At 40.6% G+C, this 24,702-nt stretch overlaps 28 non-coding genes across 28 annotated transcripts; all 28 read left to right on the forward strand.

Annotated features, from left to right (window-relative positions):
• Positions 1-632: 632 nt before the first annotated feature.
• On the forward strand, positions 633-704 carry trnac-gca (transfer RNA cysteine (anticodon GCA)). The gene has a single exon. It is a non-coding gene; the product is annotated as a tRNA-Cys (tRNA).
• Positions 705-1,360: 656 nt separating this feature from the next.
• Positions 1,361-1,432, forward strand: trnac-gca (transfer RNA cysteine (anticodon GCA)). The gene has a single exon. It is a non-coding gene; the product is annotated as a tRNA-Cys (tRNA).
• A 1,384-nt stretch (positions 1,433-2,816) lies between these two features.
• Positions 2,817-2,888, forward strand: trnac-gca (transfer RNA cysteine (anticodon GCA)). Its single transcript has one exon. It is a non-coding gene; the product is annotated as a tRNA-Cys (tRNA).
• Positions 2,889-4,272: 1,384 nt separating this feature from the next.
• trnac-gca (transfer RNA cysteine (anticodon GCA)) lies at positions 4,273-4,344 on the forward strand. Its single transcript has one exon. It is a non-coding gene; the product is annotated as a tRNA-Cys (tRNA).
• A 656-nt stretch (positions 4,345-5,000) lies between these two features.
• Positions 5,001-5,072, forward strand: trnac-gca (transfer RNA cysteine (anticodon GCA)). The gene has a single exon. It is a non-coding gene; the product is annotated as a tRNA-Cys (tRNA).
• Positions 5,073-5,728: 656 nt separating this feature from the next.
• Positions 5,729-5,800, forward strand: trnac-gca (transfer RNA cysteine (anticodon GCA)). The gene has a single exon. It is a non-coding gene; the product is annotated as a tRNA-Cys (tRNA).
• Positions 5,801-6,456: 656 nt separating this feature from the next.
• trnac-gca (transfer RNA cysteine (anticodon GCA)) lies at positions 6,457-6,528 on the forward strand. Its single transcript has one exon. It is a non-coding gene; the product is annotated as a tRNA-Cys (tRNA).
• Positions 6,529-7,184: 656 nt separating this feature from the next.
• On the forward strand, positions 7,185-7,256 carry trnac-gca (transfer RNA cysteine (anticodon GCA)). Its single transcript has one exon. It is a non-coding gene; the product is annotated as a tRNA-Cys (tRNA).
• A 656-nt stretch (positions 7,257-7,912) lies between these two features.
• Positions 7,913-7,984, forward strand: trnac-gca (transfer RNA cysteine (anticodon GCA)). Its single transcript has one exon. It is a non-coding gene; the product is annotated as a tRNA-Cys (tRNA).
• A 656-nt stretch (positions 7,985-8,640) lies between these two features.
• On the forward strand, positions 8,641-8,712 carry trnac-gca (transfer RNA cysteine (anticodon GCA)). The gene has a single exon. It is a non-coding gene; the product is annotated as a tRNA-Cys (tRNA).
• Positions 8,713-9,368: 656 nt separating this feature from the next.
• On the forward strand, positions 9,369-9,440 carry trnac-gca (transfer RNA cysteine (anticodon GCA)). Its single transcript has one exon. It is a non-coding gene; the product is annotated as a tRNA-Cys (tRNA).
• A 1,384-nt stretch (positions 9,441-10,824) lies between these two features.
• Positions 10,825-10,896, forward strand: trnac-gca (transfer RNA cysteine (anticodon GCA)). The gene has a single exon. It is a non-coding gene; the product is annotated as a tRNA-Cys (tRNA).
• A 656-nt stretch (positions 10,897-11,552) lies between these two features.
• trnac-gca (transfer RNA cysteine (anticodon GCA)) lies at positions 11,553-11,624 on the forward strand. The gene has a single exon. It is a non-coding gene; the product is annotated as a tRNA-Cys (tRNA).
• Positions 11,625-12,280: 656 nt separating this feature from the next.
• On the forward strand, positions 12,281-12,352 carry trnac-gca (transfer RNA cysteine (anticodon GCA)). The gene has a single exon. It is a non-coding gene; the product is annotated as a tRNA-Cys (tRNA).
• A 656-nt stretch (positions 12,353-13,008) lies between these two features.
• On the forward strand, positions 13,009-13,080 carry trnac-gca (transfer RNA cysteine (anticodon GCA)). The gene has a single exon. It is a non-coding gene; the product is annotated as a tRNA-Cys (tRNA).
• A 656-nt stretch (positions 13,081-13,736) lies between these two features.
• Positions 13,737-13,808, forward strand: trnac-gca (transfer RNA cysteine (anticodon GCA)). Its single transcript has one exon. It is a non-coding gene; the product is annotated as a tRNA-Cys (tRNA).
• Positions 13,809-14,464: 656 nt separating this feature from the next.
• Positions 14,465-14,536, forward strand: trnac-gca (transfer RNA cysteine (anticodon GCA)). The gene has a single exon. It is a non-coding gene; the product is annotated as a tRNA-Cys (tRNA).
• Positions 14,537-15,192: 656 nt separating this feature from the next.
• Positions 15,193-15,264, forward strand: trnac-gca (transfer RNA cysteine (anticodon GCA)). Its single transcript has one exon. It is a non-coding gene; the product is annotated as a tRNA-Cys (tRNA).
• Positions 15,265-15,920: 656 nt separating this feature from the next.
• trnac-gca (transfer RNA cysteine (anticodon GCA)) lies at positions 15,921-15,992 on the forward strand. The gene has a single exon. It is a non-coding gene; the product is annotated as a tRNA-Cys (tRNA).
• A 1,384-nt stretch (positions 15,993-17,376) lies between these two features.
• trnac-gca (transfer RNA cysteine (anticodon GCA)) lies at positions 17,377-17,448 on the forward strand. The gene has a single exon. It is a non-coding gene; the product is annotated as a tRNA-Cys (tRNA).
• Positions 17,449-18,104: 656 nt separating this feature from the next.
• trnac-gca (transfer RNA cysteine (anticodon GCA)) lies at positions 18,105-18,176 on the forward strand. The gene has a single exon. It is a non-coding gene; the product is annotated as a tRNA-Cys (tRNA).
• Positions 18,177-18,832: 656 nt separating this feature from the next.
• Positions 18,833-18,904, forward strand: trnac-gca (transfer RNA cysteine (anticodon GCA)). The gene has a single exon. It is a non-coding gene; the product is annotated as a tRNA-Cys (tRNA).
• A 656-nt stretch (positions 18,905-19,560) lies between these two features.
• trnac-gca (transfer RNA cysteine (anticodon GCA)) lies at positions 19,561-19,632 on the forward strand. The gene has a single exon. It is a non-coding gene; the product is annotated as a tRNA-Cys (tRNA).
• Positions 19,633-21,016: 1,384 nt separating this feature from the next.
• Positions 21,017-21,088, forward strand: trnac-gca (transfer RNA cysteine (anticodon GCA)). Its single transcript has one exon. It is a non-coding gene; the product is annotated as a tRNA-Cys (tRNA).
• Positions 21,089-21,744: 656 nt separating this feature from the next.
• Positions 21,745-21,816, forward strand: trnac-gca (transfer RNA cysteine (anticodon GCA)). The gene has a single exon. It is a non-coding gene; the product is annotated as a tRNA-Cys (tRNA).
• Positions 21,817-22,472: 656 nt separating this feature from the next.
• trnac-gca (transfer RNA cysteine (anticodon GCA)) lies at positions 22,473-22,544 on the forward strand. The gene has a single exon. It is a non-coding gene; the product is annotated as a tRNA-Cys (tRNA).
• A 656-nt stretch (positions 22,545-23,200) lies between these two features.
• trnac-gca (transfer RNA cysteine (anticodon GCA)) lies at positions 23,201-23,272 on the forward strand. Its single transcript has one exon. It is a non-coding gene; the product is annotated as a tRNA-Cys (tRNA).
• A 656-nt stretch (positions 23,273-23,928) lies between these two features.
• On the forward strand, positions 23,929-24,000 carry trnac-gca (transfer RNA cysteine (anticodon GCA)). The gene has a single exon. It is a non-coding gene; the product is annotated as a tRNA-Cys (tRNA).
• The last annotated feature ends 702 nt before the right edge of the window (positions 24,001-24,702 follow it).

Raw genomic sequence — 24,702 nt, forward strand, 5'->3', positions numbered from 1 at the left:
TACCCTGTTTGTTGTGATACTATGCAATTCTTGCCTTTTAAACATTTCGAATATGACCTTTTCAAGCAGTCCAATTCATTTTCAGTCAGATATCTTACGACATTGTTCTCTCTCAATCATCACTCATTAAAGGCTGCTGATTTCATTCCCAAACATATATCTTGTAATACTGGTGAATCTCATCATTACAGCATTTGAGGACACTCATGATATCTCAATTTAACGACGCATGTGATTGGAATTCAAGTTATTACCACTTCTTCTCTAAATGGTCCTCATCGCAAACTTGAAAGACCTTCTGGCTGCTTGCAATTTCAACATGCACATGATATTTTGCTCATAGAGTGCACCCTTTGAACAAGTCCAAAAATATGTCATATGGATGGTGCCATTTCATAATATCATCCAGCAGTCACTGCTCAGGAAGTGCCAATGTGTTTAAAAATGGATTCCTGAGAAAAGCATTTGTTCAGGATTTACGCCACTGGGCGAGCATTTTTACTGTTACTCAAAGCATTCCTTTAGATTGTCACCTTCCAAAATCTCCTCTAAGCTCCACATCAGGTATCTTGTGAGCTTGTGTTTTTCCTGCTCATGTGCTCACATTGAGGTTGCAAATCACACTTCCTGCTGGGGGTATAGCTCAGTGGTAGAGCATTTGACTGCAGATCAAGAGGTCCCCAGTTCAACTCTGGGTGCCCCCTAGTGGCATCTGGATGTGTTTGCTTTACCCTGTTTGTTGTGATACTATGCTATTCTTGCCTTTTAAACATTTCGTATATGACCTTTTCAAGCAGTCCAATTCATTTTCAGTCAGATATCTTACGACATTGTTCTCTCTCAATCATCACTCATTAAAGGCTGCTGATTTCATTCCCAAACATATATCTTGTAATACTGGTGAATCTCATCATTACAGCATTTGAGGACGCTCATGATATCTCAATTTAACGACGCATGTGATTGGAATTCAAGTTATTACCACTTCTTCTCTAAATGGTCCTCATCGCAAACTTGAAAGACCTTCTGGCTGCTTGCAATTTCAACATGCACATGATATTTTGCTCATAGAGTGCACCCTTTGAACAAGTCCAAAAATATGTCATATGGATGGTGCCATTTCATAATATCATCCAGCAGTCACTGCTCAGGAAGTGCCAATGTGTTTAAAAATGGATTCCTGAGAAAAGCATTTGTTCAGGATTTACGCAACTGGGCGAGCATTTTTACTGTTACTCAAAGCATTCCTTTAGATTGCCACCTTCCAAAATCTCCTGTAAGCTCCACATCAGGTATCTTGTCAGCTTGTGTTTTTCCTGCTCATGTGCTCACATTGAGGTTGCAAATCGCACTTCCTGCTGGGGGTATAGCTCAGTGGTAGAGCATTTGACTGCAGATCAAGAGGTCCCCAGTTCAACTCTGGGTGCCCCCTAGTGGCATCTGGAAGTGTTTGCTTTACCCTGTTTGTTGTGATACTATGCAATTCTTGCCTTTTAAACATTTCGAATATGACCTTTTCAAGCAGTCCAATTCATTTTCAGTCAGATATCTTACGACATTGTTCTCTCTCAATCATCACTCATTAAAGGCTGCTGATTTCATTCCCAAACATATATCTTGTAATACTGGTGAATCTCATCATTACAGCATTTGAGGACACTCATGATATCTCAATTTAACGACGCATGTGATTGGAATTCAAGTGATTACCACTTCTTCTCTAAATGGTCCTCATCGCAAACTTGAAAGACCTTCTGGCTGCTTGCAATTTCAACATGCACATGATATTTTGCTCATAGAGTGCACCCTTTGAACAAGTCCAAAAATATGTCATATGGATGGTGCCATTTCATAATATCATCCAGCAGTCACTGCTCAGGAAGTGCCAATGTGTTTAAAAATGGATTCCTGAGAAAAGCATTTGTTCAGGATTTACGCCACTGGGCGAGCATTTTTACTGTTACTCAAAGCATTCCTTTAGATTGTCACCTTCCAAAATCTCCTCTAAGCTCCACATCAGGTATCTTGTGAGCTTGTGTTTTTCCTGCTCATGTGCTCACATTGAGGTTGCAAATCACACTTCCTGCTGGGGGTATAGCTCAGTGGTAGAGCATTTGACTTCAGATCAAGAGGTCCCCAGTTCAACTCTGGGTGCCCCCTAGTGGCATCTGGTAGTGTTTGCTTTACCCTGTTTGTTGTGATACTATGCAATTCTTGCCTTTTAAACATTTCGTATATGACCTTTTCAAGCAGTCCAATTCATTTTCAGTCAGATATCTTACGACATTGTTCTCTCTCAATCATCACTCATTAAAGGCTGCTGATTTCATTCCCAAACATATATCTTGTAATACTGGTGAATCTCATCATTACAGCATTTGAGGACGCTCATGATATCTCAATTTAACGACGCATGTGATTGGAATTGAAGTTATTACCACTTCTTCTCTAAATGGTCCTCATCGCAAACTTGAAAGACCTTCTGGCTGCTTGCAATTTCAACATGCACATGATATTTTGCTCATAGAGTGCACCCTTTGAACAAGTCCAAAAATATGTCATATGGATGGTGCCATTTCATAATATCATCCAGCAGTCACTGCTCAGGAAGTGCCAATGTGTTTAAAAATGGATTCCTGAGAAAAGCATTTGTTCAGGATTTACGCAACTGGGCGAGCATTTTTACTGTTACTCAAAGCATTCCTTTAGATTGCCACCTTCCAAAATCTCCTGTAAGCTCCACATCAGGTATCTTGTCAGCTTGTGTTTTTCCTGCTCATGTGCTCACATTGAGGTTGCAAATCGCACTTCCTGCTGGGGGTATAGCTCAGTGGTAGAGCATTTGACTGCAGATCAAGAGGTCCCCAGTTCAACTCTGGGTGCCCCCTAGTGGCATCTGGAAGTGTTTGCTTTACCCTGTTTGTTGTGATACTATGCAATTCTTGCCTTTTAAACATTTCGAATATGACCTTTTCAAGCAGTCCAATTCATTTTCAGTCAGATATCTTACGACATTGTTCTCTCTCAATCATCACTCATTAAAGGCTGCTGATTTCATTCCCAAACATATATCTTGTAATACTGGTGAATCTCATCATTACAGCATTTGAGGACACTCATGATATCTCAATTTAACGACGCATGTGATTGGAATTCAAGTGATTACCACTTCTTCTCTAAATGGTCCTCATCGCAAACTTGAAAGACCTTCTGGCTGCTTGCAATTTCAACATGCACATGATATTTTGCTCATAGAGTGCACCCTTTGAACAAGTCCAAAAATATGTCATATGGATGGTGCCATTTCATAATATCATCCAGCAGTCACTGCTCAGGAAGTGCCAATGTGTTTAAAAATGGATTCCTGAGAAAAGCATTTGTTCAGGATTTACGCCACTGGGCGAGCATTTTTACTGTTACTCAAAGCATTCCTTTAGATTGTCACCTTCCAAAATCTCCTCTAAGCTCCACATCAGGTATCTTGTGAGCTTGTGTTTTTCCTGCTCATGTGCTCACATTGAGGTTGCAAATCACACTTCCTGCTGGGGGTATAGCTCAGTGGTAGAGCATTTGACTTCAGATCAAGAGGTCCCCAGTTCAACTCTGGGTGCCCCCTAGTGGCATCTGGTAGTGTTTGCTTTACCCTGTTTGTTGTGATACTATGCAATTCTTGCCTTTTAAACATTTCGTATATGACCTTTTCAAGCAGTCCAATTCATTTTCAGTCAGATATCTTACGACATTGTTCTCTCTCAATCATCACTCATTAAAGGCTGCTGATTTCATTCCCAAACATATATCTTGTAATACTGGTGAATCTCATCATTACAGCATTTGAGGACGCTCATGATATCTCAATTTAACGACGCATGTGATTGGAATTGAAGTTATTACCACTTCTTCTCTAAATGGTCCTCATCGCAAACTTGAAAGACCTTCTGGCTGCTTGCAATTTCAACATGCACATGATATTTTGCTCATAGAGTGCACCCTTTGAACAAGTCCAAAAATATGTCATATGGATGGTGCCATTTCATAATATCATCCAGCAGTCACTGCTCAGGAAGTGCCAATGTGTTTAAAAATGGATTCCTGAGAAAAGCATTTGTTCAGGATTTACGCCACTGGGCGAGCATTTTTACTGTTACTCAAAGCATTCCTTTAGATTGTCACCTTCCAAAATCTCCTGTAAGCTCCACATCAGGTATCTTGTGAGCTTGTGTTTTTCCTGCTCATGTGCTCACATTGAGGTTGCAAATCACACTTCCTGCTGGGGGTATAGCTCAGTGGTAGAGCATTTGACTGCAGATCAAGAGGTCCCCAGTTCAACTCTGGGTGCCCCCTAGTGGCATCTGAAAGTGTTTGCTTTACCCTGTTTGATGTGATACTATGCAATTCTTGCCTTTTAAACATTTCGTATATGACCATTTCAAGCAGTCCAATTCATTTTCAGTCAGATATCTTACGACATTGTTCTCTCTCAATCATCACTCATTAAAGGCTGCTGATTTCATTCCCAAACATATATCTTGTAATACTGGTGAATCTCATCATTACAGCATTTGAGGACGCTCATGATATCTCAATTTAACGACGCATGTGATTGGAATTGAAGTTATTACCACTTCTTCTCTAAATGGTCCTCATCGCAAACTTGAAAGACCTTCTGGCTGCTTGCAATTTCAACATGCACATGATATTTTGCTCATAGAGTGCACCCTTTGAACAAGTCCAAAAATATGTCATATGGATGGTGCCATTTCATAATATCATCCAGCAGTCACTGCTTAGGAAGTGCCAATGTGTTTAAAAATGGATTCCTGAGAAAAGCATTTGTTCAGGATTTACGCCACTGGGCGAGCATTTTTACTGTTACTCAAAGCATTCCTTTAGATTGTCACCTTCCAAAATCTCCTGTAAGCTCCACATCAGGTATCTTGTGAGCTTGTGTTTTTCCTGCTCATGTGCTCACATTGAGGTTGCAAATCACACTTCCTGCTGGGGGTATAGCTCAGTGGTAGAGCATTTGACTGCAGATCAAGAGGTCCCCAGTTCAACTCTGGGTGCCCCCTAGTGGCTTCTGGTAGTGTTTGCTTTACCCTGTTTGTTGTGATACTATGCAATTCTTGCCTTTTAAACATTTCGTATATGACCTTTTCAAGCAGTCCAATTCATTTTCAGTCAGATATCTTACGACATTGTTCTCTCTCAATCATCACTCATTAAAGGCTGCTGATTTCATTCCCAAACATATATCTTGTAATACTGGTGAATCTCATCATTACAGCATTTGAGGACGCTCATGATATCTCAATTTAACGACGCATGTGATTGGAATTCAAGTTATTACCACTTCTTCTCTAAATGGTCCTCATCGCAAACTTGAAAGACCTTCTGGCTGCTTGCAATTTCAACATGCACATGATATTTTGCTCATAGAGTGCACCCTTTGAACAAGTCCAAAAATATGTCATATGGATGGTGCCATTTCATAATATCATCCAGCAGTCACTGCTCAGGAAGTGCCAATGTGTTTAAAAATGGATTCCTGAGAAAAGCATTTGTTCAGGATTTACGCCACTGGGCGAGCATTTTTACTGTTACTCAAAGCATTCCTTTAGATTGCCACCTTCCAAAATCTCCTGTAAGCTCCACATCAGGTATCTTGTCAGCTTGTGTTTTTCCTGCTCATGTGCTCACATTGAGGTTGCAAATCGCACTTCCTGCTGGGGGTATAGCTCAGTGGTAGAGCATTTGACTGCAGATCAAGAGGTCCCCAGTTCAACTCTGGGTGCCCCCTAGTGGCATCTGGAAGTGTTTGCTTTACCCTGTTTGTTGTGATACTATGCAATTCTTGCCTTTTAAACATTTCGAATATGACCTTTTCAAGCAGTCCAATTCATTTTCAGTCAGATATCTTACGACATTGTTCTCTCTCAATCATCACTCATTAAAGGCTGCTGATTTCATTCCCAAGCATATATCTTGTAATACTGGTGAATCTCATCATTACAGCATTTGAGGACACTCATGATATCTCAATTTAACGACGCATGTGATTGGAATTCAAGTTATTACCACTTCTTCTCTAAATGGTCCTCATCGCAAACTTGAAAGACCTTCTGGCTGCTTGCAATTTCAACATGCACATGATATTTTGCTCATAGAGTGCACCCTTTGAACAAGTCCAAAAATATGTCATATGGATGGTGCCATTTCATAATATCATCCAGCAGTCACTGCTCAGGAAGTGCCAATGTGTTTAAAAATGGATTCCTGAGAAAAGCATTTGTTCAGGATTTACGCCACTGGGCGAGCATTTTTACTGTTACTCAAAGCATTCCTTTAGATTGTCACCTTCCAAAATCTCCTCTAAGCTCCACATCAGGTATCTTGTGAGCTTGTGTTTTTCCTGCTCATGTGCTCACATTGAGGTTGCAAATCACACTTCCTGCTGGGGGTATAGCTCAGTGGTAGAGCATTTGACTGCAGATCAAGAGGTCCCCAGTTCAACTCTGGGTGCCCCCTAGTGGCATCTGGATGTGTTTGCTTTACCCTGTTTGTTGTGATACTATGCTATTCTTGCCTTTTAAACATTTCGTATATGACCTTTTCAAGCAGTCCAATTCATTTTCAGTCAGATATCTTACGACATTGTTCTCTCTCAATCATCACTCATTAAAGGCTGCTGATTTCATTCCCAAACATATATCTTGTAATACTGGTGAATCTCATCATTACAGCATTTGAGGACGCTCATGATATCTCAATTTAACGACGCATGTGATTGGAATTCAAGTTATTACCACTTCTTCTCTAAATGGTCCTCATCGCAAACTTGAAAGACCTTCTGGCTGCTTGCAATTTCAACATGCACATGATATTTTGCTCATAGAGTGCACCCTTTGAACAAGTCCAAAAATATGTCATATGGATGGTGCCATTTCATAATATCATCCAGCAGTCACTGCTCAGGAAGTGCCAATGTGTTTAAAAATGGATTCCTGAGAAAAGCATTTGTTCAGGATTTACGCCACTGGGCGAGCATTTTTACTGTTACTCAAAGCATTCCTTTAGATTGCCACCTTCCAAAATCTCCTGTAAGCTCCACATCAGGTATCTTGTCAGCTTGTGTTTTTCCTGCTCATGTGCTCACATTGAGGTTGCAAATCACACTTCCTGCTGGGGGTATAGCTCAGTGGTAGAGCATTTGACTGCAGATCAAGAGGTCCCCAGTTCAACTCTGGGTGCCCCCTAGTGGCATCTGGTAGTGTTTGCTTTACCCTGTTTGTTGTGATACTATGCAATTCTTGCCTTTTAAACATTTCGTATATGACCTTTTCAAGCAGTCCAATTCATTTTCAGTCAGATATCTTACGACATTGTTCTCTCTCAATCATCACTCATTAAAGGCTGCTGATTTCATTCCCAAACATATATCTTGTAATACTGGTGAATCTCATCATTACAGCATTTGAGGACGCTCATGATATCTCAATTTAACGACGCATGTGATTGGAATTCAAGTTATTACCACTTCTTCTCTAAATGGTCCTCATCGCAAACTTGAAAGACCTTCTGGCTGCTTGCAATTTCAACATGCACATGATATTTTGCTCATAGAGTGCACCCTTTGAACAAGTCCAAAAATATGTCATATGGATGGTGCCATTTCATAATATCATCCAGCAGTCACTGCTCAGGAAGTGCCAATGTGTTTAAAAATGGATTCCTGAGAAAAGCATTTGTTCAGGATTTACGCCACTGGGCGAGCATTTTTACTGTTACTCAAAGCATTCCTTTAGATTGCCACCTTCCAAAATCTCCTGTAAGCTCCACATCAGGTATCTTGTCAGCTTGTGTTTTTCCTGCTCATGTGCTCACATTGAGGTTGCAAATCGCACTTCCTGCTGGGGGTATAGCTCAGTGGTAGAGCATTTGACTGCAGATCAAGAGGTCCCCAGTTCAACTCTGGGTGCCCCCTAGTGGCATCTGGAAGTGTTTGCTTTACCCTGTTTGTTGTGATACTATGCAATTCTTGCCTTTTAAACATTTCGAATATGACCTTTTCAAGCAGTCCAATTCATTTTCAGTCAGATATCTTACGACATTGTTCTCTCTCAATCATCACTCATTAAAGGCTGCTGATTTCATTCCCAAACATATATCTTGTAATACTGGTGAATCTCATCATTACAGCATTTGAGGACACTCATGATATCTCAATTTAACGACGCATGTGATTGGAATTCAAGTGATTACCACTTCTTCTCTAAATGGTCCTCATCGCAAACTTGAAAGACCTTCTGGCTGCTTGCAATTTCAACATGCACATGATATTTTGCTCATAGAGTGCACCCTTTGAACAAGTCCAAAAATATGTCATATGGATGGTGCCATTTCATAATATCATCCAGCAGTCACTGCTCAGGAAGTGCCAATGTGTTTAAAAATGGATTCCTGAGAAAAGCATTTGTTCAGGATTTACGCCACTGGGCGAGCATTTTTACTGTTACTCAAAGCATTCCTTTAGATTGTCACCTTCCAAAATCTCCTCTAAGCTCCACATCAGGTATCTTGTGAGCTTGTGTTTTTCCTGCTCATGTGCTCACATTGAGGTTGCAAATCACACTTCCTGCTGGGGGTATAGCTCAGTGGTAGAGCATTTGACTGCAGATCAAGAGGTCCCCAGTTCAACTCTGGGTGCCCCCTAGTGGCATCTGGATGTGTTTGCTTTACCCTGTTTGTTGTGATACTATGCTATTCTTGCCTTTTAAACATTTCGTATATGACCTTTTCAAGCAGTCCAATTCATTTTCAGTCAGATATCTTACGACATTGTTCTCTCTCAATCATCACTCATTAAAGGCTGCTGATTTCATTCCCAAACATATATCTTGTAATACTGGTGAATCTCATCATTACAGCATTTGAGGACGCTCATGATATCTCAATTTAACGACGCATGTGATTGGAATTCAAGTTATTACCACTTCTTCTCTAAATGGTCCTCATCGCAAACTTGAAAGACCTTCTGGCTGCTTGCAATTTCAACATGCACATGATATTTTGCTCATAGAGTGCACCCTTTGAACAAGTCCAAATATATGTCATATGGATGGTGCCATTTCATAATATCATCCAGCAGTCACTGCTCAGGAAGTGCCAATGTGTTTAAAAATGGATTCCTGAGAAAAGCATTTGTTCAGGATTTACGCCACTGGGCGAGCATTTTTACTGTTACTCAAAGCATTCCTTTAGATTGCCACCTTCCAAAATCTCCTGTAAGCTCCACATCAGGTATCTTGTCAGCTTGTGTTTTTCCTGCTCATGTGCTCACATTGAGGTTGCAAATCACACTTCCTGCTGGGGGTATAGCTCAGTGGTAGAGCATTTGACTGCAGATCAAGAGGTCCCCAGTTCAACTCTGGGTGCCCCCTAGTGGCATCTGGTAGTGTTTGCTTTACCCTGTTTGTTGTGATACTATGCAATTCTTGCCTTTTAAACATTTCGTATATGACCTTTTCAAGCAGTCCAATTCATTTTCAGTCAGATATCTTACGACATTGTTCTCTCTCAATCATCACTCATTAAAGGCTGCTGATTTCATTCCCAAACATATATCTTGTAATACTGGTGAATCTCATCATTACAGCATTTGAGGACGCTCATGATATCTCAATTTAACGACGCATGTGATTGGAATTCAAGTTATTACCACTTCTTCTCTAAATGGTCCTCATCGCAAACTTGAAAGACCTTCTGGCTGCTTGCAATTTCAACATGCACATGATATTTTGCTCATAGAGTGCACCCTTTGAACAAGTCTAAAAATATGTCATATGGATGGTGCCATTTCATAATATCATCCAGCAGTCACTGCTCAGGAAGTGCCAATGTGTTTAAAAATGGATTCCTGAGAAAAGCATTTGTTCAGGATTTACGCCACTGGGCGAGCATTTTTACTGTTACTCAAAGCATTCCTTTAGATTGCCACCTTCCAAAATCTCCTGTAAGCTCCACATCAGGTATCTTGTCAGCTTGTGTTTTTCCTGCTCATGTGCTCACATTGAGGTTGCAAATCGCACTTCCTGCTGGGGGTATAGCTCAGTGGTAGAGCATTTGACTGCAGATCAAGAGGTCCCCAGTTCAACTCTGGGTGCCCCGTAGTGGCATCTGGAAGTGTTTGCTTTACCCTGTTTGTTGTGATACTATGCAATTCTTGCCTTTTAAACATTTCGAATATGACCTTTTCAAGCAGTCCAATTCATTTTCAGTCAGATATCTTACGACATTGTTCTCTCTCAATCATCACTCATTAAAGGCTGCTGATTTCATTCCCAAACATATATCTTGTAATACTGGTGAATCTCATCATTACAGCATTTGAGGACACTCATGATATCTCAATTTAACGACGCATGTGATTGGAATTCAAGTGATTACCACTTCTTCTCTAAATGGTCCTCATCGCAAACTTGAAAGACCTTCTGGCTGCTTGCAATTTCAACATGCACATGATATTTTGCTCATAGAGTGCACCCTTTGAACAAGTCCAAAAATATGTCATATGGATGGTGCCATTTCATAATATCATCCAGCAGTCACTGCTTAGGAAGTGCCAATGTGTTTAAAAATGGATTCCTGAGAAAAGCATTTGTTCAGGATTTACGCCACTGGGCGAGCATTTTTACTGTTACTCAAAGCATTCCTTTAGATTGTCACCTTCCAAAATCTCCTGTAAGCTCCACATCAGGTATCTTGTGAGCTTGTGTTTTTCCTGCTCATGTGCTCACATTGAGGTTGCAAATCACACTTCCTGCTGGGGGTATAGCTCAGTGGTAGAGCATTTGACTGCAGATCAAGAGGTCCCCAGTTCAACTCTGGGTGCCCCCTAGTGGCATCTGGTAGTGTTTGCTTTACCCTGTTTGTTGTGATACTATGCAATTCTTGCCTTTTAAACATTTCGTATATGACCTTTTCAAGCAGTCCAATTCATTTTCAGTCAGATATCTTACGACATTGTTCTCTCTCAATCATCACTCATTAAAGGCTGCTGATTTCATTCCCAAACATATATCTTGTAATACTGGTGAATCTCATCATTACAGCATTTGAGGACGCTCATGATATCTCAATTTAACGACGCATGTGATTGGAATTCAAGTTATTACCACTTCTTCTCTAAATGGTCCTCATCGCAAACTTGAAAGACCTTCTGGCTGCTTGCAATTTCAACATGCACATGATATTTTGCTCATAGAGTGCACCCTTTGAACAAGTCCAAAAATATGTCATATGGATGGTGCCATTTCATAATATCATCCAGCAGTCACTGCTCAGGAAGTGCCAATGTGTTTAAAAATGGATTTCTGAGAAAAGCATTTGTTCAGGATTTACGCCACTGGGCGAGCATTTTTACTGTTACTCAAAGCATTCCTTTAGATTGCCACCTTCCAAAATCTCCTGTAAGCTCCACATCAGGTATCTTGTCAGCTTGTGTTTTTCCTGCTCATGTGCTCACATTGAGGTTGCAAATCGCACTTCCTCCTGGGGGTATAGCTCAGTGGTAGAGCATTTGACTGCAGATCAAGAGGTCCCCAGTTCAACTCTGGGTGCCCCCTAGTGGCATCTGGAAGTGTTTGCTTTACCCTGTTTGTTGTGATACTATGCAATTCTTGCCTTTTAAACATTTCGAATATGACCTTTTCAAGCAGTCCAATTCATTTTCAGTCAGATATCTTACGACATTGTTCTCTCTCAATCATCACTCATTAAAGGCTGCTGATTTCATTCCCAAGCATATATCTTGTAATACTGGTGAATCTCATCATTACAGCATTTGAGGACACTCATGATATCTCAATTTAACGACGCATGTGATTGGAATTCAAGTTATTACCACTTCTTCTCTAAATGGTCCTCATCGCAAACTTGAAAGACCTTCTGGCTGCTTGCAATTTCAACATGCACATGATATTTTGCTCATAGAGTGCACCCTTTGAACAAGTCCAAAAATATGTCATATGGATGGTGCCATTTCATAATATCATCCAGCAGTCACTGCTCAGGAAGTGCCAATGTGTTTAAAAATGGATTCCTGAGAAAAGCATTTGTTCAGGATTTACGCCACTGGGCGAGCATTTTTACTGTTACTCAAAGCATTCCTTTAGATTGTCACCTTCCAAAATCTCCTCTAAGCTCCACATCAGGTATCTTGTGAGCTTGTGTTTTTCCTGCTCATGTGCTCACATTGAGGTTGCAAATCACACTTCCTGCTGGGGGTATAGCTCAGTGGTAGAGCATTTGACTGCAGATCAAGAGGTCCCCAGTTCAACTCTGGGTGCCCCCTAGTGGCATCTGGATGTGTTTGCTTTACCCTGTTTGTTGTGATACTATGCTATTCTTGCCTTTTAAACATTTCGTATATGACCTTTTCAAGCAGTCCAATTCATTTTCAGTCAGATATCTTACGACATTGTTCTCTCTCAATCATCACTCATTAAAGGCTGCTGATTTCATTCCCAAACATATATCTTGTAATACTGGTGAATCTCATCATTACAGCATTTGAGGACGCTCATGATATCTCAATTTAACGACGCATGTGATTGGAATTCAAGTTATTACCACTTCTTCTCTAAATGGTCCTCATCGCAAACTTGAAAGACCTTCTGGCTGCTTGCAATTTCAACATGCACATGATATTTTGCTCATAGAGTGCACCCTTTGAACAAGTCCAAAAATATGTCATATGGATGGTGCCATTTCATAATATCATCCAGCAGTCACTGCTCAGGAAGTGCCAATGTGTTTAAAAATGGATTCCTGAGAAAAGCATTTGTTCAGGATTTACGCAACTGGGCGAGCATTTTTACTGTTACTCAAAGCATTCCTTTAGATTGCCACCTTCCAAAATCTCCTGTAAGCTCCACATCAGGTATCTTGTCAGCTTGTGTTTTTCCTGCTCATGTGCTCACATTGAGGTTGCAAATCGCACTTCCTGCTGGGGGTATAGCTCAGTGGTAGAGCATTTGACTGCAGATCAAGAGGTCCCCAGTTCAACTCTGGGTGCCCCCTAGTGGCATCTGGAAGTGTTTGCTTTACCCTGTTTGTTGTGATACTATGCAATTCTTGCCTTTTAAACATTTCGAATATGACCTTTTCAAGCAGTCCAATTCATTTTCAGTCAGATATCTTACGACATTGTTCTCTCTCAATCATCACTCATTAAAGGCTGCTGATTTCATTCCCAAACATATATCTTGTAATACTGGTGAATCTCATCATTACAGCATTTGAGGACACTCATGATATCTCAATTTAACGACGCATGTGATTGGAATTCAAGTGATTACCACTTCTTCTCTAAATGGTCCTCATCGCAAACTTGAAAGACCTTCTGGCTGCTTGCAATTTCAACATGCACATGATATTTTGCTCATAGAGTGCACCCTTTGAACAAGTCCAAAAATATGTCATATGGATGGTGCCATTTCATAATATCATCCAGCAGTCACTGCTCAGGAAGTGCCAATGTGTTTAAAAATGGATTCCTGAGAAAAGCATTTGTTCAGGATTTACGCCACTGGGCGAGCATTTTTACTGTTACTCAAAGCATTCCTTTAGATTGTCACCTTCCAAAATCTCCTGTAAGCTCCACATCAGGTATCTTGTGAGCTTGTGTTTTTCCTGCTCATGTGCTCACATTGAGGTTGCAAATCACACTTCCTGCTGGGGGTATAGCTCAGTGGTAGAGCATTTGACTGCAGATCAAGAGGTCCCCAGTTCAACTCTGGGTGCCCCCTAGTGGCATCTGAAAGTGTTTGCTTTACCCTGTTTGATGTGATACTATGCAATTCTTGCCTTTTAAACATTTCGTATATGACCTTTTCAAGCAGTCCAATTCATTTTCAGTCAGATATCTTACGACATTGTTCTCTCTCAATCATCACTCATTAAAGGCTGCTGATTTCATTCCCAAACATATATCTTGTAATACTGGTGAATCTCATCATTACAGCATTTGAGGACGCTCATGATATCTCAATTTAACGACGCATGTGATTGGAATTCAAGTTATTACCACTTCTTCTCTAAATGGTCCTCATCGCAAACTTGAAAGACCTTCTGGCTACTTGCAATTTCAACATGCACATGATATTTTGCTCATAGAGTGCACCCTTTGAACAAGTCCAAAAATATGTCATATGGATGGTGCCATTTCATAATATCATCCAGCAGTCACTGCTCAGGAAGTGCCAATGTGTTTAAAAATGGATTCCTGAGAAAAGCATTTGTTCAGGATTTACGCCACTGGGCGAGCATTTTTACTGTTACTCAAAGCATTCCTTTAGATTGTCACCTTCCAAAATCTCCTCTAAGCTCCACATCAGGTATCTTGTGAGCTTGTGTTTTTCCTGCTCATGTGCTCACATTGAGGTTGCAAATCACACTTCCTGCTGGGGGTATAGCTCAGTGGTAGAGCATTTGACTGCAGATCAAGAGGTCCCCAGTTCAACTCTGGGTGCCCCCTATTGGCATCTGGTAGTGTTTGCTTTACCCTGTTTGTTGTGATACTATGCAATTCTTGCCTTTTAAACATTTCGTATATGACCTTTTCAAGCAGTCCAATTCATTTTCAGTCAGATATCTTACGACATTGTTCTCTCTCAATCATCACTCATTAAAGGCTGCTGATTTCATTCCCAAACATATATCTTGTAATACTGGTGAATCTCATCATTACAGCATTTGAGGACACTCATGATATCTCAATTTAACGACGCATGTGATTGGAATTCAAGTGATTACCACTTCTTCTCTAAATGGTCCTCATCGCAAACTTGAAAGACCTTCTGGCTGCTTGCAATTTCAACATGCACATGATATTTTGCTCATAGAGTGCACCCTTTGAACAAGTCCAAAAATATGTCATATGGATGGTGCCATTTCATAATATCATCCAGCAGTCACTGCTTAGGAAGTGCCAATGTGTTTAAAAATGGATTCCTGAGAAAAGCATTTGTTCAGGATTTACGCCACTGGGCGAGCATTTTTACTGTTACTCAAAGCATTCCTTTAGATTGTCACCTTCCAAAATCTCCTCTAAGCTCCACATCAGGTATCTTGTGAGCTTGTGTTTTTCCTGCTCATGTGCTCACATTGAGGTTGCAAATCACACTTCCTGCTGGGGGTATAGCTCAGTGGTAGAGCATTTGACTGCAGATCAAGATGTCCCCAGTTCAACTCTGGGTGCCCCCTAGTGGCATCTGGTAGTGTTTGCTTTACCCTGTTTGTTGTGATACTATGCAATTCTTGCCTTTTAAACATTTCGTATATGACCTTTTCAAGCAGTCCAATTCATTTTCAGTCAGATATCTTACGACATTGTTCTCTCTCAATCATCACTCATTAAAGGCTGCTGATTTCATTCCCAAACATATATCTTGTAATACTGGTGAATCTCATCATTACAGCATTTGAGGACGCTCATGATATCTCAATTTAACGACGCATGTGATTGGAATTCAAGTTATTACCACTTCTTCTCTAAATGGTCCTCATCGCAAACTTGAAAGACCTTCTGGCTGCTTGCAATTTCAACATGCACATGATATTTTGCTCATAGAGTGCACCCTTTGAACAAGTCCAAAAATATGTCATATGGATGGTGCCATTTCATAATATCATCCAGCAGTCACTGCTCAGGAAGTGCCAATGTGTTTAAAAATGGATTCCTGAGAAAAGCATTTGTTCAGGATTTACGCAACTGGGCGAGCATTTTTACTGTTACTCAAAGCATTCCTTTAGATTGCCACCTTCCAAAATCTCCTGTAAGCTCCACATCAGGTATCTTGTCAGCTTGTGTTTTTCCTGCTCATGTGCTCACATTGAGGTTGCAAATCGCACTTCCTGCTGGGGGTATAGCTCAGTGGTAGAGCATTTGACTGCAGATCAAGAGGTCCCCAGTTCAACTCTGGGTGCCCCCTAGTGGCATCTGGAAGTGTTTGCTTTACCCTGTTTGTTGTGATACTATGCAATTCTTGCCTTTTAAACATTTCGAATATGACCTTTTCAAGCAGTCCAATTCATTTTCAGTCAGATATCTTACGACATTGTTCTCTCTCAATCATCACTCATTAAAGGCTGCTGATTTCATTCCCAAACATATATCTTGTAATACTGGTGAATCTCATCATTACAGCATTTGAGGACACTCATGATATCTCAATTTAACGACGCATGTGATTGGAATTCAAGTGATTACCACTTCTTCTCTAAATGGTCCTCATCGCAAACTTGAAAGACCTTCTGGCTGCTTGCAATTTCAACATGCACATGATATTTTGCTCATAGAGTGCACCCTTTGAACAAGTCCAAAAATATGTCATATGGATGGTGCCATTTCATAATATCATCCAGCAGTCACTGCTCAGGAAGTGCCAATGTGTTTAAAAATGGATTCCTGAGAAAAGCATTTGTTCAGGATTTACGCCACTGGGCGAGCATTTTTACTGTTACTCAAAGCATTCCTTTAGATTGTCACCTTCCAAAATCTCCTCTAAGCTCCACATCAGGTATCTTGTGAGCTTGTGTTTTTCCTGCTCATGTGCTCACATTGAGGTTGCAAATCACACTTCCTGCTGGGGGTATAGCTCAGTGGTAGAGCATTTGACTTCAGATCAAGAGGTCCCCAGTTCAACTCTGGGTGCCCCCTAGTGGCATCTGAAGGTGTTTGCTTTACCCTGTTTTATGTGATACTATGCAATTCTTGCCTTTTAAACATTTCGTATATGACCATTTCAAGCAGTCCAATTCATTTTCAGTCAGATATCTTACGACATTGTTCTCTCTCAATCATCACTCATTAAAGGCTGCTGATTTCATTCCCAAACATATATCTTGTAATACTGGTGAATCTCATCATTACAGCATTTGAGGACGCTCATGATATCTCAATTTAACGACGCATGTGATTGGAATTGAAGTTATTACCACTTCTTCTCTAAATGGTCCTCATCGCAAACTTGAAAGACCTTCTGGCTGCTTGCAATTTCAACATGCACATGATATTTTGCTCATAGAGTGCACCCTTTGAACAAGTCCAAAAATATGTCATATGGATGGTGCCATTTCATAATATCATCCAGCAGTCACTGCTCAGGAAGTGCCAATGTGTTTAAAAATGGATTCCTGAGAAAAGCATTTGTTCAGGATTTACGCCACTGGGCGAGCATTTTTACTGTTACTCAAAGCATTCCTTTAGATTGTCACCTTCCAAAATCTCCTCTAAGCTCCACATCAGGTATCTTGTGAGCTTGTGTTTTTCCTGCTCATGTGCTCACATTGAGGTTGCAAATAACACTTCCTGCTGGGGGTATAGCTCAGTGGTAGAGCATTTGACTGCAGATCAAGAGGTCCCCAGTTCAACTCTGGTTGCCCCCTAGTGGCATCTGAAAGTGTTTGCTTTACCCTGTTTGATGTGATACTATGCAATTCTTGCCTTTTAAACATTTCGTATATGACCTTTTCAAGCAGTCCAATTCATTTTCAGTCAGATATCTTACGACATTGTTCTCTCTCAATCATCACTCATTAAAGGCTGCTGATTTCATTCCCAAACATATATCTTGTAATACTGGTGAATCTCATAATTACAGCATTTGAGGACGCTCATGATATCTCAATTTAACGACGCATGTGATTGGAATTGAAGTTATTACCACTTCTTCTCTAAATGGTCCTCATCGCAAACTTGAAAGACCTTCTGGCTGCTTGCAATTTCAACATGCACATGATATTTTGCTCATAGAGTGCACCCTTTGAACAAGTCCAAAAATATGTCATATGGATGGTGCCATTTCATAATATCATCCAGCAGTCACTGCTCAGGAAGTGCCAATGTGTTTAAAAATGGATTCCTGAGAAAAGCATTTGTTCAGGATTTACGCCACTGGGCGAGCATTTTTACTGTTACTCAAAGCATTCCTTTAGATTGTCACCTTCCAAAATCTCCTGTAAGCTCCACATCAGGTATCTTGTGAGCTTGTGTTTTTCCTGCTCATGTGCTCACATTGAGGTTGCAAATCACACTTCCTGCTGGGGGTATAGCTCAGTGGTAGAGCATTTGACTGCAGATCAAGAGGTCCCCAGTTCAACTCTGGGTGCCCCCTAGTGGCATCTGAAAGTGTTTGCTTTACCCTGTTTGATGTGATACTATGCAATTCTTGCCTTTTAAACATTTCGTATATGACCTTTTCAAGCAGTCCAATTCATTTTCAGTCAGATATCTTACGACATTGTTCTCTCTCAATCATCACTCATTAAAGGCTGCTGATTTCATTCCCAAACATATATCTTGTAATACTGGTGAATCTCATCATTACAGCATTTGAGGACGCTCATGATATCTCAATTTAACGACGCATGTGATTGGAATTCAAGTTATTACCACTTCTTCTCTAAATGGTCCTCATCGCAAACTTGAAAGACCTTCTGGCTACTTGCAATTTCAACATGCACATGATATTTTGCTCATAGAGTGCACCCTTTGAACAAGTCCAAAAATATGTCATATGGATGGTGCCATTTCATAATATCATCCAGCAGTCACTGCTCAGGAAGTGCCAATGTGTTTAAAAATGGATTCCTGAGAAAAGCATTTGTTCAGGATTTACGCCACTGGGCGAGCATTTTTACTGTTACTCAAAGCATTCCTTTAGATTGTCACCTTCCAAAATCTCCTCTAAGCTCCACATCAGGTATCTTGTGAGCTTGTGTTTTTCCTGCTCATGTGCTCACATTGAGGTTGCAAATCACACTTCCTGCTGGGGGTATAGCTCAGTGGTAGAGCATTTGACTGCAGATCAAGAGGTCCCCAGTTCAACTCTGGGTGCCCCCTATTGGCATCTGGTAGTGTTTGCTTTACCCTGTTTGTTGTGATACTATGCAATTCTTGCCTTTTAAACATTTCGTATATGACCTTTTCAAGCAGTCCAATTCATTTTCAGTCAGATATCTTACGACATTGTTCTCTCTCAATCATCACTCATTAAAGGCTGCTGATTTCATTCCCAAACATATATCTTGTAATACTGGTGAATCTCATCATTACAGCATTTGAGGACACTCATGATATCTCAATTTAACGACGCATGTGATTGGAATTCAAGTGATTACCACTTCTTCTCTAAATGGTCCTCATCGCAAACTTGAAAGACCTTCTGGCTGCTTGCAATTTCAACATGCACATGATATTTTGCTCATAGAGTGCACCCTTTGAACAAGTCCAAAAATATGTCATATGGATGGTGCCATTTCATAATATCATCCAGCAGTCACTGCTTAGGAAGTGCCAATGTGTTTAAAAATGGATTCCTGAGAAAAGCATTTGTTCAGGATTTACGCCACTGGGCGAGCATTTTTACTGTTACTCAAAGCATTCCTTTAGATTGTCACCTTCCAAAATCTCCTCTAAGCTCCACATCAGGTATCTTGTGAGCTTGTGTTTTTCCTGCTCATGTGCTCACATTGAGGTTGCAAATCACACTTCCTGCTGGGGGTATAGCTCAGTGGTAGAGCATTTGACTGCAGATCAAGAGGTCCCCAGTTCAACTCTGGGTGCCCCCTAGTGGCATCTGGTAGTGTTTGCTTTACCCTGTTTGTTGTGATACTATGCAATTCTTGCCTTTTAAACATTTCGTATATGACCTTTTCAAGCAGTCCAATTCATTTTCAGTCAGATATCTTACGACATTGTTCTCTCTCAATCATCACTCATTAAAGGCTGCTGATTTCATTCCCAAACATATATCTTGTAATACTGGTGAATCTCATCATTACAGCATTTGAGGACGCTCATGATATCTCAATTTAACGACGCATGTGATTGGAATTCAAGTGATTACCACTTCTTCTCTAAATGGTCCTCATCGCAAACTTGAAAGACCTTCTGGCTGCTTGCAATTTCAACATGCACATGATATTTTGCTCATAGAGTGCACCCTTTGAACAAGTCCAAAAATATGTCATATGGATGGTGCCATTTCATAATATCATCCAGCAGTCACTGCTCAGGAAGTGCCAATGTGTTTAAAAATGGATTCCTGAGAAAAGCATTTGTTCAGGATTTACGCCACTGGGCGAGCATTTTTACTGTTACTCAAAGCATTCCTTTAGATTGTCACCTTCCAAAATCTCCTCTAAGCTCCACATCAGGTATCTTGTGAGCTTGTGTTTTTCCTGCTCATGTGCTCACATTGAGGTTGCAAATCACACTTCCTGCTGGGGGTATAGCTCAGTGGTAGAGCATTTGACTTCAGATCAAGAGGTCCCCAGTTCAACTCTGGGTGCCCCCTAGTGGCATCTGAAGGTGTTTGCTTTACCCTGTTTTATGTGATACTATGCAATTCTTGCCTTTTAAACATTTCGTATATGACCATTTCAAGCAGTCCAATTCATTTTCAGTCAGATATCTTACGACATTGTTCTCTCTCAATCATCACTCATTAAAGGCTGCTGATTTCATTCCCAAACATATATCTTGTAATACTGGTGAATCTCATCATTACAGCATTTGAGGACGCTCATGATATCTCAATTTAACGACGCATGTGATTGGAATTGAAGTTATTACCACTTCTTCTCTAAATGGTCCTCATCGCAAACTTGAAAGACCTTCTGGCTGCTTGCAATTTCAACATGCACATGATATTTTGCTCATAGAGTGCACCCTTTGAACAAGTCCAAAAATATGTCATATGGATGGTGCCATTTCATAATATCATCCAGCAGTCACTGCTCAGGAAGTGCCAATGTGTTTAAAAATGGATTCCTGAGAAAAGCATTTGTTCAGGATTTACGCCACTGGGCGAGCATTTTTACTGTTACTCAAAGCATTCCTTTAGATTGTCACCTTCCAAAATCTCCTCTAAGCTCCACATCAGGTATCTTGTGAGCTTGTGTTTTTCCTGCTCATGTGCTCACATTGAGGTTGCAAATAACACTTCCTGCTGGGGGTATAGCTCAGTGGTAGAGCATTTGACTGCAGATCAAGAGGTCCCCAGTTCAACTCTGGTTGCCCCCTAGTGGCATCTGAAAGTGTTTGCTTTACCCTGTTTGATGTGATACTATGCAATTCTTGCCTTTTAAACATTTCGTATATGACCTTTTCAAGCAGTCCAATTCATTTTCAGTCAGATATCTTACGACATTGTTCTCTCTCAATCATCACTCATTAAAGGCTGCTGATTTCATTCCCAAACATATATCTTGTAATACTGGTGAATCTCATCATTACAGCATTTGAGGACGCTCATGATATCTCAATTTAACGACGCATGTGATTGGAATTGAAGTTATTACCACTTCTTCTCTAAATGGTCCTCATCGCAAACTTGAAAGACCTTCTGGCTGCTTGCAATTTCAACATGCACATGATATTTTGCTCATAGAGTGCACCCTTTGAACAAGTCCAAAAATATGTCATATGGATGGTGCCATTTCATAATATCATCCAGCAGTCACTGCTCAGGAAGTGCCAATGTGTTTAAAAATGGATTCCTGAGAAAAGCATTTGTTCAGGATTTACGCCACTGGGCGAGCATTTTTACTGTTACTCAAAGCATTCCTTTAGATTGTCACCTTCCAAAATCTCCTGTAAGCTCCACATCAGGTATCTTGTGAGCTTGTGTTTTTCCTGCTCATGTGCTCACATTGAGGTTGCAAATCACACTTCCTGCTGGGGGTATAGCTCAGTGGTAGAGCATTTGACTGCAGATCAAGAGGTCCCCAGTTCAACTCTGGGTGCCCCCTAGTGGCATCTGAAAGTGTTTGCTTTACCCTGTTTGATGTGATACTATGCAATTCTTGCCTTTTAAACATTTCGTATATGACCTTTTCAAGCAGTCCAATTCATTTTCAGTCAGATATCTTACGACATTGTTCTCTCTCAATCATCACTCATTAAAGGCTGCTGATTTCATTCCCAAACATATATCTTGTAATACTGGTGAATCTCATCATTACAGCATTTGAGGACGCTCATGATATCTCAATTTAACGACGCATGTGATTGGAATTCAAGTTATTACCACTTCTTCTCTAAATGGTCCTCATCGCAAACTTGAAAGACCTTCTGGCTACTTGCAATTTCAACATGCACATGATATTTTGCTCATAGAGTGCACCCTTTGAACAAGTCCAAAAATATGTCATATGGATGGTGCCATTTCATAATATCATCCAGCAGTCACTGCTCAGGAAGTGCCAATGTGTTTAAAAATGGATTCCTGAGAAAAGCATTTGTTCAGGATTTACGCCACTGGGCGAGCATTTTTACTGTTACTCAAAGCATTCCTTTAGATTGTCACCTTCCAAAATCTCCTCTAAGCTCCACATCAGGTATCTTGTGAGCTTGTGTTTTTCCTGCTCATGTGCTCACATTGAGGTTGCAAATCACACTTCCTGCTGGGGGTATAGCTCAGTGGTAGAGCATTTGACTGCAGATCAAGAGGTCCCCAGTTCAACTCTGGGTGCCCCCTATTGGCATCTGGTAGTGTTTGCTTTACCCTGTTTGTTGTGATACTATGCAATTCTTGCCTTTTAAACATTTCGTATATGACCTTTTCAAGCAGTCCAATTCATTTTCAGTCAGATATCTTACGACATTGTTCTCTCTCAATCATCACTCATTAAAGGCTGCTGATTTCATTCCCAAACATATATCTTGTAATACTGGTGAATCTCATCATTACAGCATTTGAGGACACTCATGATATCTCAATTTAACGACGCATGTGATTGGAATTCAAGTGATTACCACTTCTTCTCTAAATGGTCCTCATCGCAAACTTGAAAGACCTTCTGGCTGCTTGCAATTTCAACATGCACATGATATTTTGCTCATAGAGTGCACCCTTTGAACAAGTCCAAAAATATGTCATATGGATGGTGCCATTTCATAATATCATCCAGCAGTCACTGCTTAGGAAGTGCCAATGTGTTTAAAAATGGATTCCTGAGAAAAGCATTTGTTCAGGATTTACGCCACTGGGCGAGCATTTTTACTGTTACTCAAAGCATTCCTTTAGATTGTCACCTTCCAAAATCTCCTCTAAGCTCCACATCAGGTATCTTGTGAGCTTGTGTTTTTCCTGCTCATGTGCTCACATTGAGGTTGCAAATCACACTTCCTGCTGGGGGTATAGCTCAGTGGTAGAGCATTTGACTGCAGATCAAGAGGTCCCCAGTTCAACTCTGGGTGCCCCCTAGTGGCATCTGGTAGTGTTTGCTTTACCCTGTTTGTTGTGATACTATGCAATTCTTGCCTTTTAAACATTTCGTATATGACCTTTTCAAGCAGTCCAATTCATTTTCAGTCAGATATCTTACGACATTGTTCTCTCTCAATCATCACTCATTAAAGGCTGCTGATTTCATTCCCAAACATATATCTTGTAATACTGGTGAATCTCATCATTACAGCATTTGAGGACGCTCATGATATCTCAATTTAACGACGCATGTGATTGGAATTCAAGTTATTACCACTTCTTCTCTAAATGGTCCTCATCGCAAACTTGAAAGACCTTCTGGCTGCTTGCAATTTCAACATGCACATGATATTTTGCTCATAGAGTGCACCCTTTGAACAAGTCCAAAAATATGTCATATGGATGGTGCCATTTCATAATATCATCCAGCAGTCACTGCTCAGGAAGTGCCAATGTGTTTAAAAATGGATTCCTGAGAAAAGCATTTGTTCAGGATTTACGCCACTGGGCGAGCATTTTTACTGTTACTCAAAGCATTCCTTTAGATTGTCACCTTCCAAAATCTCCTGTAAGCTCCACATCAGGTATCTTGTGAGCTTGTGTTTTTCCTGCTCATGTGCTCACATTGAGGTTGCAAATCACACTTCCTGCTGGGGGTATAGCTCAGTGGTAGAGCATTTGACTGCAGATCAAGAGGTCCCCAGTTCAACTCTGGGTGCCCCCTAGTGGCATCTGAAAGTGTTTGCTTTACCCTGTTTGATGTGATACTATGCAATTCTTGCCTTTTAAACATTTCGTATATGACCATTTCAAGCAGTCCAATTCATTTTCAGTCAGATATCTTACGACATTGTTCTCTCTCAATCATCACTCATTAAAGGCTGCTGATTTCATTCCCAAACATATATCTTGTAATACTGGTGAATCTCATCATTACAGCATTTGAGGACGCTCATGATATCTCAATTTAACGACGCATGTGATTGGAATTCAAGTTATTACCACTTCTTCTCTAAATGGTCCTCATCGCAAACTTGAAAGACCTTCTGGCTGCTTGCAATTTCAACATGCACATGATATTTTGCTCATAGAGTGCACCCTTTGAACAAGTCCAAAAATATGTCATATGGATGGTGCCATTTCATAATATCATCCAGCAGTCACTGCTCAGGAAGTGCCAATGTGTTTAAAAATGGATTCCTGAGAAAAGCATTTGTTCAGGATTTACGCCACTGGGCGAGCATTTTTACTGTTACTCAAAGCATTCCTTTAGATTGTCACCTTCCAAAATCTCCTCTAAGCTCCACATCAGGTATCTTGTGAGCTTGTGTTTTTCCTGCTCATGTGCTCACATTGAGGTTGCAAATCACACTTCCTGCTGGGGGTATAGCTCAGTGGTAGAGCATTTGACTTCAGATCAAGAGGT

The sequence above is a fragment of the Brachyhypopomus gauderio genome, chromosome 6, assembly GCF_052324685.1.
Source record: "Brachyhypopomus gauderio isolate BG-103 chromosome 6, BGAUD_0.2, whole genome shotgun sequence".
Classification (NCBI taxonomy): domain Eukaryota; kingdom Metazoa; phylum Chordata; class Actinopteri; order Gymnotiformes; family Hypopomidae; genus Brachyhypopomus; species Brachyhypopomus gauderio.